This window comes from Solea solea, chromosome 3 (assembly GCF_958295425.1).
Source record: "Solea solea chromosome 3, fSolSol10.1, whole genome shotgun sequence".
NCBI classification, from domain to species: Eukaryota; Metazoa; Chordata; class Actinopteri; order Pleuronectiformes; family Soleidae; genus Solea; species Solea solea.
Genome location: NC_081136.1, coordinates 18,291,974 through 18,304,869, shown reverse-complemented (window position 1 = coordinate 18,304,869; position 12,896 = coordinate 18,291,974).

Here is a 12,896-nt window from a genome sequence, read left to right as displayed (position 1 = left end):
TGGCGTTTGATGTGGGGGAGATCATTGGCCACAGCTCTGTGAAGTCTGCTGTTTGTGGAGAAAATAGAACAGGTGAACATGGTAGAGACAGGCATCAGCGTGACTGGGCTGTTTGAGCAGTTGCTGCCGCTGACTCTCTCAAATGTGCCTTAGTTCACCAGTGAGGATTTTCTGATCAAAGATTTGTAAAGACACAGAAAGGTGGTGTTGCCGATTAAAAAAAATACTGTCAGGCTGTAAGTCCCCACTGCTCTTTATGATTCTCAACAACAAGACATAAGAGTTTAATTATAGATGAATCCGGCAAAAAAAACGGAAGTAAATAAGCCGCCATAGCTGCGGTGGTGTCTCTCTCCAGTCTATGCGCAATTGAATGGGAGCTGTCATAAGAAATGTGCATTTCTACTTTTACCTGTAATTTTTATGCAGCATTAATTTTGACAACGATGTCTAAGAAGTCAGGAAGAACCTGTGCAATTCTTGGCTGCTCCAAACTGAATGAACTGGACTGAAAACAACACAAACCTTTACCTCATGAAGAGTGCCCCTGTCTGCGGCCGTACGCTCTAAAGTGATTCCCTGGGTGTGCACAATGTTCGCCACGACGTGGATCAAAAATATTAACAGAGGGGACTTCGTTTCCAACAGCAACAGCACGATAACTTTTGGTTAACAATCGTCAATCTCACAATGAATAGCATGTGGCTACCTAGCTGGTGAAAAAGTAATGTCAGCTAAGTTAACTTCACTTAGCTAGCTCACGTTTAGACGCCTCTATCAAGGCTGCCGTGGTCGCACAGAGTAAATTAACTCAATGTGGTGTTATTGTGAAATATGACGTACGTAGCTCTATCTAGGGCAACCTAATGACCACAATATAAACATCAAGTAGCTGAATGAATCAGTCCGGAGGTCTCCTGGCATTGATGGCCTAAGTGTTGAGTTTGTTAAAGCATTCTGGAATATTTTAGCACCTGACCTTTTAGATGTTTTTAATGAAAGTTTGGCCTCAGGATCTCTGCCACTGTCCTGCCACAGGGCTGTTGTTGCCCTTCTCCCCAAAAAAGGTAACCTGCAGGATATTAAAAATTGGCACCCTGTGTCTTTGCTGTGTACTGATTACAAGATTCTGTCCAAGGCTTTGGCTACCAGGCTGAGGGAAGCTATGGAGCAGGTCATTAGGTGTAGATACTGGTCACATTTTGCTAGATCAGGAAAAGGCATTTGACCGTGTTCCTCTGGAAAACAATGGAGAAGTTTGGGTTCAGCACTAGTTTGATTGACAAGGTCCAGGTGTTATACAGTGACATTGAGAGTATGCTGAAGTCCAATGGTAGTCTGTGTGCTCCTTTCAGGGAGCATAGATGCACTCAATGTCAAATTCACACAATCATTGATGGCCTGATTTTACCTGGTTTTAATGAAAACATTGTTTTATCTGGTTATGCAGATTATGTCATGTTTTAATTAAAAACCAAAGGTTGAACAAAATCTTTTAACATTCTATCTGCAGCTTGGGTGAACTGGAACAAAAGTGAAGCTTAGCTGTGGGTAGATGGCGTAACGATCTCCCAGTTCTTCCCCACAACCTGGCCTGGAAAAAAGATGGTGTTTTCCTTCGTTTTCACACCTGTCCACTAGACTCGGTATGACTTCAATTATGGGTTGCAACATCCAGCCAGTGGGAGTTTGCGTTCACATTGCCAACTTTTGAATGACATACTCCCCTCCTAGCCTGAGGCGGCACTGCATCAAGAAGAAGTACTGAAGGAGAAGACAAGACAACAATGAACAAGAAAACTCACTCATCTGTTGGTTAATGCCAATTGGCTTACTGTATGTGTTTCCGCCACATAAGAGTAAAACTTGGTGCTGCATCATATCATATGGTTTTATGTGAACATACGACACAGATACGCTGCAACAATGGGCTCACACAATTTTCTACCGGCTATTGTTCTACACACGCGTATCATTTGGTTTTATTTACCCTGCGTTGTAGTCCGCTTCCTGCATTTAGTTCACTTGAAGCGAACCGAGACCTACTTTTTAAGGCGGACCAGAGTTCCCTTCTTTGGTGCAGATCAGAGTTTGGTTGCGCACTCACACCTACCCAAATGAACCGGACTTTCTGGTTGGGTTGGTGTGAATGCACCCTATAATCAGAAGAAACTGGGAGGGTGACACTGGAATGATAATGCAGTGAGTAATTTACTGCCCTATCTGTAACATCAAATATCGGCTTGAATTGGTAAGCAAATTATTTCATTTAATTCAATACATTTTTATTAATCGAAACTTAATTTCTTAAAACACATTCACATACAGTAAATCTTATCAAAAAGATTGGGAGAGTTGTACAAATCATAATGTCTGTGGGTCCCAACCCAGTGTTTGGAAACCACACTGACATTATAGTATTTGAAGACTGTGGTGAGGACTTTTCATTGGGTCAGAGCAGTTAGGTCATTTTTTTAGTAGTAACTGCAATGTTGTTTGAGGTGTTATTTACCTATTATTTCATTTGTAGTTCAAGTATTATTGATTTTACTTTTGCTGATAATGGCATGATTGATACCTTTAATAACTTTAAAAAGTCATCAAAGGACCTCACTATTGTATGTGAAAAGTGCCTCTATAAATGTCACTCCTGAAAAGTGATTCCCAAACATTAATTAAGTTTCAATGAATCTACCAAACGTTTTTTGGAAATTATTTGTTCAAAATTCAAAATGATATCAGGTGTTTGCTATATGTGTCACTAAATTATGCACTGATTTGCTCTTGTCCCAAATTCAGTTTGTCCCAATTTGTGTTGTGATTCATGATTGTTTGCCATTTTTAAAAAGTCAGGGAAACACTGCTCTAGAGTTATGATGGAATGGGTTGAGTCTTCTAACTCCAGTAGATGGCAGTGATGCTACATCATGGATGGAAGCTGGTTAAACCCCACAGGAGAAGAAGAAATCCAAATTTCTGTTCTCTCACTTGAGTAAAAGTTGAAATTTCCCATTTGTCTTTATTGGGAGTGATTTTGTGGTTTTCATTGGACAATATTCAGTTTTTATTTCTGTTTTCTTTAACTTTGGGTTTGTAGTTGTGTGTCAGGTTTTATGTTCCTTGTTTCCTGTTTGTGTAGTTTTTTTGTCTTGTTTGTACCTTGTTCATTTTTACTTCCTTTTGTCTTCACTCTTGATTGTATGCCCCGCCCCAATGTGATCCACCTGTGTTTGATTATCCTCATTTTCTGTGAAGAACATATATCTGAACATATTTATCGACCACACACTGCACGACCCCCTACACATTTATCACAACTGATCAAGATGGCCACAAGATTCTACGGTCAGAGGTCCTTGCACTTGATCGTGGAAGAGAGGTAAGCTTTTGATGATGATCAAGAGGAAGAATATTCAGAGTCTGATGGTGACTTTGAAGAAGAGGATGGGATTGAGCATCAGCTCCAAAATGAAGAGCAACAGGACCAGCTGATCAGCAGCCAGCCCCAGCCTGACGGAGGAGCCACTGTCCTCTTTCTATGACATATTGGACATCTGGAGGGAACTGAACCCAGAGTGGAATAGAGGGAAGCTCCAGATGAGATGTCTCTTTCTCAAGGAAGTGGGAGAGGCACTGGACCGACCTCAAATCCAGAGAAGACATGTTCCAAAGACCTCTGCATCCGTTATGAGGAGAATTCAGGTGGAGAATGCTAGTGCTCTATCCACCCAAGCAGCAGCAAAAGAAGCAAGTGTGGACCCAAGATGGACAGAAAAACAATATACAAGAAGCAACACATATCTCTGCCCCTCATGTTGTCTGGACTGTCAATTCAATTTTATTTGTATAGCGCCAAATCATAACATACATTATCTCAGGGCACTGTACAAAGACAACATCAAAGAGAGCAGAGAACCCCAACAGTTCACACAATGAGCAAGCACTAGGCATCAGTGGAGAGAAAAAACTCCCTCTTAACAGGAAGAAATCTCTGGCAGAACCAGGCTCAGAAATGTGCAGTCATCTGCCTCGACCGGTTGGGGTGAAAGGAAAATCGGGGACAGAGGATGGTAGGGGACAGAAAGGGGAGGGGGGAGAGAAAGGACAAGAGGGAGATGAGGTAGAGACAGAAGAGAGAGAGAGACCAGGAGCAGATACACAACAACTGTATCAAGTTACAAGTTAATACAGTTAATGATATCGACTTTTTAATTATAGCACAATAATAATGGTGATGATGTGGGTAGCCTCGAAAACTGGATCTTGGTCCCGCAACCTGCATGATGAGAATACAGAGAGAGAGAGAGAGAGGGAAGGAAGGAAATACACAAACTAGGGAGAGAAAGAGACAAGGTTAATGACATATAAAAAGTCAAAATCATATCCTGAGTGTGAGAGAGTGAATGTGCGTGCACCACAGATAAAAAATCCCCCAGCAGTCTAGTTCTATAGCAGCATAACTAAGAGCTGGTCCAGGTTTCCCTGAACCAGCTCTAACTATAAGCTTTATCAAAAAGGAAAGTTTTAAGTTTAACTTTAAATACAGAGAGAGTGTCCGCCTCCCGAACTATCATTGGGAGCTGGTTCCACAGGAGAGGAGCCTGGTAACTAAAGGCTCTGCCTCCCATTCTGCTCTTGCAGACTCTAGGAACCACAAGTAAGCCTGTATTTTGTGACCTAAGTGGTCTATTAGGGCGATAAGGTAAGACTAAGTTTTTCAGGTATGAAGGGGCCTGACCATTAAGTGCTTTGTACGTGAGGAGGAGGATTTTAAATTTAATTCTAAACTGTACAGGGAGCCAGTGTAGAGAAGCTAACACTGGAGTTATATGGTCTCTCTTTCTAGTTCCTGTCAGAACTCGTGCTGCAGCATTTTGAATTAACTGAAGGGTTCTAACAGACTTGTTGGAACATCCTGATAATAAGGAGTTACAGTAATCTAATCTAGATGTAACAAAAGCATGAACTAGTTTTTCAGCATCCCGTAAAGACAGAATGTTTCTAATTTTCTTAATGTTCCGCAGGTGGAAGAAGGATGTTCTGGAAATTAGTTTAATGTGTGAGTCAAATGACATTTCCTGGTCAAAAGTAACTCCAAGGTTCCTCACAGTGGAACTGGAAGCCAGGGTGATGTCATCTAAAGTGACAATGTGATCGGAAAGTTTTTCTCTGAGGTGTTTAGGGCCGAGTTTAATGACCTCAGTTTTTTCTGAGTTTAAAAGTAGAAAGTTACAGGTCATCCAGGACTTAATGTCTCTGAGACATTCCTGGAGTTGAACAACCTGATTTATTTCATCCGGCCTCATTGATAAATAAAGCTGTGTGTCATCTGCATAACAATGTAATATAACAATAATAATGTTCCCTAGAGGAAGCATATATAAGGTAAAAAGTATAGGCCCAAGCACTGAGCCTTGTGGAACTCCACAATTAACTTTAGTTTGTAGTGAGGCTTTATCATTAACATGAACAAACTGGAATCTATCAGATAAGTATGATTTAAACCAGCAGAGGGCAGCACCTGTGATCATAAGAGTCTGCTCCAATCTCTGCAGTAGAATATTATGATCTATGGTGTCAAATGCAGCACTAAGATCCAACAGGACAAGTAAAGAGACTAGACCATTATCTGAAGCCAAGAGAAGATCATTACTAACTTTAACTAGTGCTGTTTCTGTGCTATGGTTTAATCTAAAACCTGACTGAAAATCTTCAAACAGGCCATTAATGCGCAAATATTCACATAGTTGATTAGCAACTACTTTTTCTAAGATTTTAGAAACAAAGGGAAGATTAGATATAGGTCGGTAGTTAGCTAAAATGTCTGGGTCAAGGGTCGCTTTTTTGAGAAGGGGTTTAATAACTGCTATTTTAAACGTTTGGGGCACATATCCAGTTAATAAGGATAGATTAATTTGAGTTAATATAGAGCTGTTAATTAAAGGAAAGACATCTTTAAACAGTTTGGTGGGGATAGGATCTAACTGACAGGTTGATGGCTTAGATGATGAAACTAATGATGTTAATTCAGGGAGATCTATAGGGGAGAAACTGTCTAACTGTGCACCTGGTGCTTCTACAGCTCTTGTGCTAAAAGATGAGTCAGTCCCAATATGAGGGAGGAGATGATCAATATTGATTCTAATTGATGTTATTTTATTCACAAAAAAGTTCATAAAGTCATCACTGCTCAGTGTTAAAGGAATAGATGGTTCAGTGGAGCTGTGGCTCTGTGTCAGCCTGGCTACAGTGCTGAAAAGATATCTATGATTATTCTTATTTTCTTCAATTAGAGAAGAATAATAGGCAGCTCTAGCTTTGTGTAGGGCTTTTTTGTAAGCTACAAAACCATCTTTCCAGGCTATATAAAATTCCTCTAGGTTATTGGAACGCCATTTTCTTTCTAATCTACATAACGCCTGTTTAAGAGCACGAGTATTGGAGTTAAACCATGGTGCTCGTCTCATCTGATTCACCACCTTCTTTTTCAGAGGGGCAACACAATCTAATGTAGTACACAGTGAGGCCGCTGTACTATCAACAAGGTTATCTATGAGGGCGGGGGTAAAATCACAAAAGGTACCTTCAGATGTACTGACATATGGCACCGAGTTAAATAAAGGTTGCACTGTCTCTTTGAATGTATTAATATTATTATCAGACAGGCACCGGCTGTAGCTGTATTTCTTATTTATGTTATTGTAGTTCATTATTGTACAATTAAATGTGAGTAAATAATGATCAGTAAGGAGAGGGTTTTGAGGAACTATGTTTAAGTTATCAATATCAATACCATAAGTTAAAACAAGGTCGAGGGTGTGATTAAGGCAATGAGTTGGTTTATTAACGTGTTGAATAAAACCTATTGATTCCAACAGCGAGTTAAATGCGCAGCTAAGACTATCACGGTCAACATCTACATGGATGTTGAAATCCCCTACAATTATGATTGTATCTGTCTTAAGCACCAACTCAGATAAGAACTCAGAGAACTCTGATAGGAACTCTGAATAAGGTGCAGGTGGACGATAAACTGTGACTATCATAACTGGTTTCTGTGATTTCCAACTAGGATGAGCTAGGTTAAGAATAAGGCTTTCAAACGATGAATATCCTAGTTTGGGTTTGGGATTGATTAATAATCTAGTATTAAAAATGGCTGCTACACCTCCTCCTCGGCCTGAGCTTCTAGGAATATGGGTATTAGCATGAGTGGGTGGAGTTGACTCATTTAGACTAACGTAATCTTCTTCATGTAACCAAGTTTCAGTTACACAGAATAAATCAATACAATTGTCAGAAATGAGATCATTTATTAAAACAGATTTTGAGGAGAGAGACCTAATATTTAATAGTCCACATTTAAAAGTGGTATTATTTGACTCTATTTTATTGTTAGTATTAATCTTTATTAAGTTAGAATGTCTAACTCCTCTTCTGTTTGTTATTGATTTATTTACTTTATTTACTTTAGTTTTTACTTTAGTAGGTCGAGGGGCAGACACAGTCTCTATAGGGTTTTTAATTGGTGACTGCTCGTAAAGAAGCACAGAGAAGCATGAAAGACTGCAACTCTGTGTCCTGGTCTCACTGTGTCAGCTTATGCTGTGTAAACTGATCTGAATGGGCATGTATACATTAGTACAAATTAAAAATCAATAGTTGTGGAAAAACCTTGATTAACTTGTAAATGTGTTGATCCCCCCACTCATATCTTGATTATAATTGATTTTCTTGATTTTTATTACATTTTACTAAAAAAAGAAATCATAAATGTGATCTAACAAAGGTAAAGGGCCAATATTAAGCATGTATTCTGTTTATTTTGCTTGTATTTGGGATGAATTAAACCTCTGTTTGGTATTTTTAACATTTTAACAAAATTGTTTGATCGTGTTGAATTAAAAACCCAAAAATACACTGGCTGAGTAATAAAAATGTGAACATTACATAAGGGTTAAGCTCAAATGACCTGGGGGCCAGTGAGTGTCCAGTCTGGTCAGGAGGAGTGGGGTGTGCACTTTGAGCTTACAATAAAATAATGACAATTGTGATGATATTTCTCAGAATTCCAACAAAAAATGTTTGTTTTGATATGGAATGATATAGAGTTCACAATAAAAAAAAATGATGCAAAATGAATCTATAATATAAAAAATAAACAGAAATAGCCAGTGAGTAAAGTGCCAGTACACTCCTCATCCATATGTGATATAGTGATATTTATTTTTTTAGTCCATATTAAAATAACTAAAAACAGGACTTGTGTTTCACTTTTGCCAACTTAGATTATTCTTAACATATCCAACAGTGATTCTTCAAGCACACAGGTGTTATTATGCTGTAAATCTAGGACATAATGGACCATTAGACCATTATCATCCCACTATTATGCTATATTTTTGAGTCGCCTGTATGTCCTACCAGAAATAGTGGGATTTCTATAGCATCCATGTCAAAAGTCGTAGTTTAAATGAAGTTTTCAAATGACAACATTTTAATAGTATGCCAATAATAATACAGACATCATTTGGTCCATCTCAATCTATTTATAATGGAGTGAAATTTAAAACTGCCCAGCTGCTGCGTAGCCACTGACCCCTGTGAATCCTCAAAGCCACCTGACACTGCTACAGCAGGACACGACAGTTGACCATTTGTCATTTCAAGTTTTAGGGAAAGGGCAAGAGAGAGCGATGAACTACTGCAGCCTGGTCTCTCAGAAACACTTGCTGTTTTAATGGGGAAACACTGCATTTGCACATTTGAGTCCTTGCTGCCTGTCACACTCACACACTTCACAGGTGACTATACCTTACTTCTACAGATAGGAGATGAACAGGCGGACACTCAGGTGATCTGGAAGAGTCTGAGCGTTTGAAACTTAACACATATTTACGCCCCTTCATAGTAACTTATATTACGCAAATTCATCTTGCAGGCCGGACTGGACCTTCTGGGATAGGCCGAATCTGGCCCGCGGGCCGTACGTTTGACACCCTGTCATCAATCCATTCATCCATATAAATTTTGTAGACCCCTGCATTATTTAAAACTAAAGACCATCTCATAATGACAGTAATGGGTGGGAATAAGATGATGAAGGCCACGTGTGTACAAGATTATCAGTACTTAAAGTAAATAGTTTTTTTCTTTTTTTAGACTGCCACCTGTGTATTAATTCATTCATCCCTTGTTTAACATGGTTGTTGCCTGCAGGCTTGTTGGCCGTGCACTTCTTTTCATGCAGTAGAATATAATCAAATATCATATTTGTTTGGAATTCACACAAGTCCTCATTGATTTTGATAAGGTGAGTAGATTTATATTATAAAAAAAACATGATAAAGACATGATGCGGACCATAAAAGGAAAACATGATGATAATGTTTTTACAAACATACTGTCAGTCCTCATCAGTGTTCATGTACATGTTCACACTGATTGGGAACAATTGATTAAAAAAGTCATTGGTGTGCTCTCAATTCCCAGACTGTGCCTCCTGGTAATATGGATCAGACTGTACCCACTTTATTGATATCACGTGTTTTAGGCTGATCCTTTCTTGTGTGCATTTCTGTACATTATTTATAATTTTCATACTTAATTAAAAGTATAAACAGTTACATTTTCTTTGTGTTTTACCAGCAGAACATTTCCTTTCCAACATGTGTGAACATGTTTTTAAAAAACATTATTAAAACGTAAGATTATTACAACGCAAGAATTATTATTTTTTTGAAAACACTATTTTAGTATTAGAGCCATAAAAATATTAAAAGTGTCATATTATGTGAAAAGAGTCATAACACTGTGAGAATAAAGTCGTATAATTACGAAAGAAGTTGTATTTACAGGAATAGAGCCATATAATTATGAGAAAAGTATAAAAACTTTTTTTCTTGTAATTATATGACTTAATATTAGGGCTTTCTTCTCATAATATTGTGACTATATTTTTCACGTTTAAGTCATAATATTTGTAATATTAAGAGAGTTTTTTCTTGTAATTAAATTATACCAGCTGATCATCTGAGATTTTGCTTGAAAATAATAATATTACAATTTTCTTCTTGTGCTATTATGACTTAAATATTTTTCTCTAGAACAAAGTTGTAATATTACAAGAAAAAGTCATACTATTATTAATCGAGCTGATAATTTTTTGCTCGAAAATAACATTACAACTTAGTTCTCTAAAGCTTACTTTTTTACTCCCTCATACTATTTAAAAAAGCTTTAGAATGTATGTTAGCCCACAAAGCACCACTTAATATATCCAAAAAAGAAAACTATGAGAAGGCAAAACAGTGGATCTTGCTAAACATTTACAATAAAAATATTCAATTTTTAAGAGGCCTTTAATTAAATGAAATAAATTGAAATGTTTTTGTTTTGTTGAAGTGTTTGCATTCTTAAATGATAATGCATGAGAGAATGGGGCCAAATCAACGAGTTCAACCTGTTTTAAATGTGAATGATTATATTTAAAACTGAATATAATCTTGCCCTCTAGATAAGTAAAGTATGTGACCCAAGGCCATACTTTTCTTTTTAATCGGCGCTGAGAGTCAAAATGAACTCATTTTATCATGTGAAATGTCTACTGATATACCCTCACTGACTGCACTGCCATTTATCTGTGCCAACTCACAAGCAGGCTGATCTGTGCTTTATCCCTTTGATTATTATTAGTGAAAAACATCCATCAAAGCAAACATCCTTTTGTAAAAACAATAAAGTGCATTTAGGCAAAATATAGTAAATGGTTACAAACATTTATATAAACAGCAGTTGTAGGGTTTTGTTGTTTTGTTCCTATTCTCATGGTGTATATGGATAAAAAAACAAAAACGGTCCTATGCTTCAAAAGAGATTTTCAATCATTTAGTTTTTTTCTTGTTATTCATAATAATAATAATAATAATAATCATAATAATAATAATAACAATAATAATAACAATAGCAAAGTATTTTTGTGAAGAGTTTTCATTGAGAGCATGTCTGCCAGCCTAATGTTGGTTTTGGGTATGCACAGCGCACAACCACACACAACAACAAAACTATCCCTCTAACATCTGAATTTTACCTTTGCGAACCCCTTTGCACATCTACACATCATCATCTCCAACTGCTCACACACAAATGCACAAATGTTCATATGTATATATTTCACATATTTAAATTGTTGTCTCTGTTTGATCAATTTTACACAGTAAATTGCTTTAATGTGTAAAATTGAGTTACATTGATTGGCGAAGTTCATGTCACAGCTGAATATCCTTCACCTGATCAGACCAGAAGTTGTGATCTCAAATCATAATTAAAGCATTTATACTGCTTTGATTTTCATGTCCAGGGTGACCCCGCCTATCGCCCAATGTCGGCTGAGATTGGCACAGCTCCCCCCGCGACCCTCGTGTGGATGATAAAGTGGGAGATAATGGATAGATGGAGGATGGTTGATTTTTATTGATCTCCCTGAAAACACTTCCACCAAAGCAAAGTCAGTGGATGTGAAGACCTACTTGGCACTCGAGCCGCTGAGCTTTATTGCCATCTACTGTTACAGATGAGAAGTGCAGCTGTGAGGGTGAAGGTGTCACATTTCTGCTGCTGTACTGTAAGCTTATATGTCCATGAATAATGTATCTTCAGCAACAGACTGTGAGTAGCTATCCTAAATGTCATGCAACTCATTATATATTTTATTTTCTTCAAAATCAATCAAAAAAATTAAATTTAAAAACTATTAATTAATTGACTTCTTAATTGTTCAAATCCACTGCAGTATTTATCGGTGCACATAATTATGATTGAAGAAATGGCAGGTAACAAACAAATGACATTAAATGATGAGGTCACATGGTTGAACATACAACCAAATAATAGTGAATATTTTGGTTAGTTAATGTTTATGCTGTATATTCTATTCTTATCTTATCAAAAATCAACTTTTCAACAGGACAGTAATTATTTTATTTTGTATTGTTCGGGCCGAGCACTCACACAGAGGACGTAAAAGTGGTGCAAAGATGACTCAGTAGCGCCCCCAAAGGTGAAACCCATTGGGACAAAGCCAAAACCATGTTGCACCAAATTCCACAAAAATTGGTGGAAACATGTCACAGCTCAAGACTATCAGAAATTCTACTGGGACCATGGCCTCAACAAAACAGGAAGCCAACATTTTGAATTTGGCGCTCCCATCTTTGCATGTTTTGTAAATGAACAAACTTGTCTGAGCACGTTAATCGTACCAACATAAACAAACATGTCACACCTTGAAACTTCATACGTGACACAAGAGACCGACCCTGAACACTAGCAATAACTTTTTTATAAACCTGTCCAGTAACTATGCAGTGTAGTTGACTGCGTGCCTTGTGGTGTCGAACAGATTTGCTGTGCACAGAAAGAATCTGTGATACTCGCCCTTTAATTATTATTATTCTTTTATTCTCCCATTTAATCTGCCCTCACTCCATTGGTCTGTCTCCCCTTGCTCTATCTTCTATCCCCATCTGCCGTCTAGTCTGGTTACCCCACATTACACAGTCAGGAAATAAATAAAAAAGGACATTTTGAATTTAGCCGCCGTTTTGCCACTAAACAGGAAGTGGCCTGTGACTTTCACAGATCTGCATAAAACTTATCATGTGAGATGAGGGACCCAGCCAGAAAACATCAGCACATGAAAACTGAGTCAAGGGCAAAGCATTACCTGCTGGTAGAGTGACGGCTGCAAGGGCCCATACAATGCTGCTTTTTTTGTATTTTCACTTTTGTTCTTACCTTTAATTCATAGCTTATTATTTTCCACCTTTGTGACCCAAAACAGCACTCCTTGTTTATTTATTTATTTATTTTTCAATTTATAGTTAGTGTGAATGCTA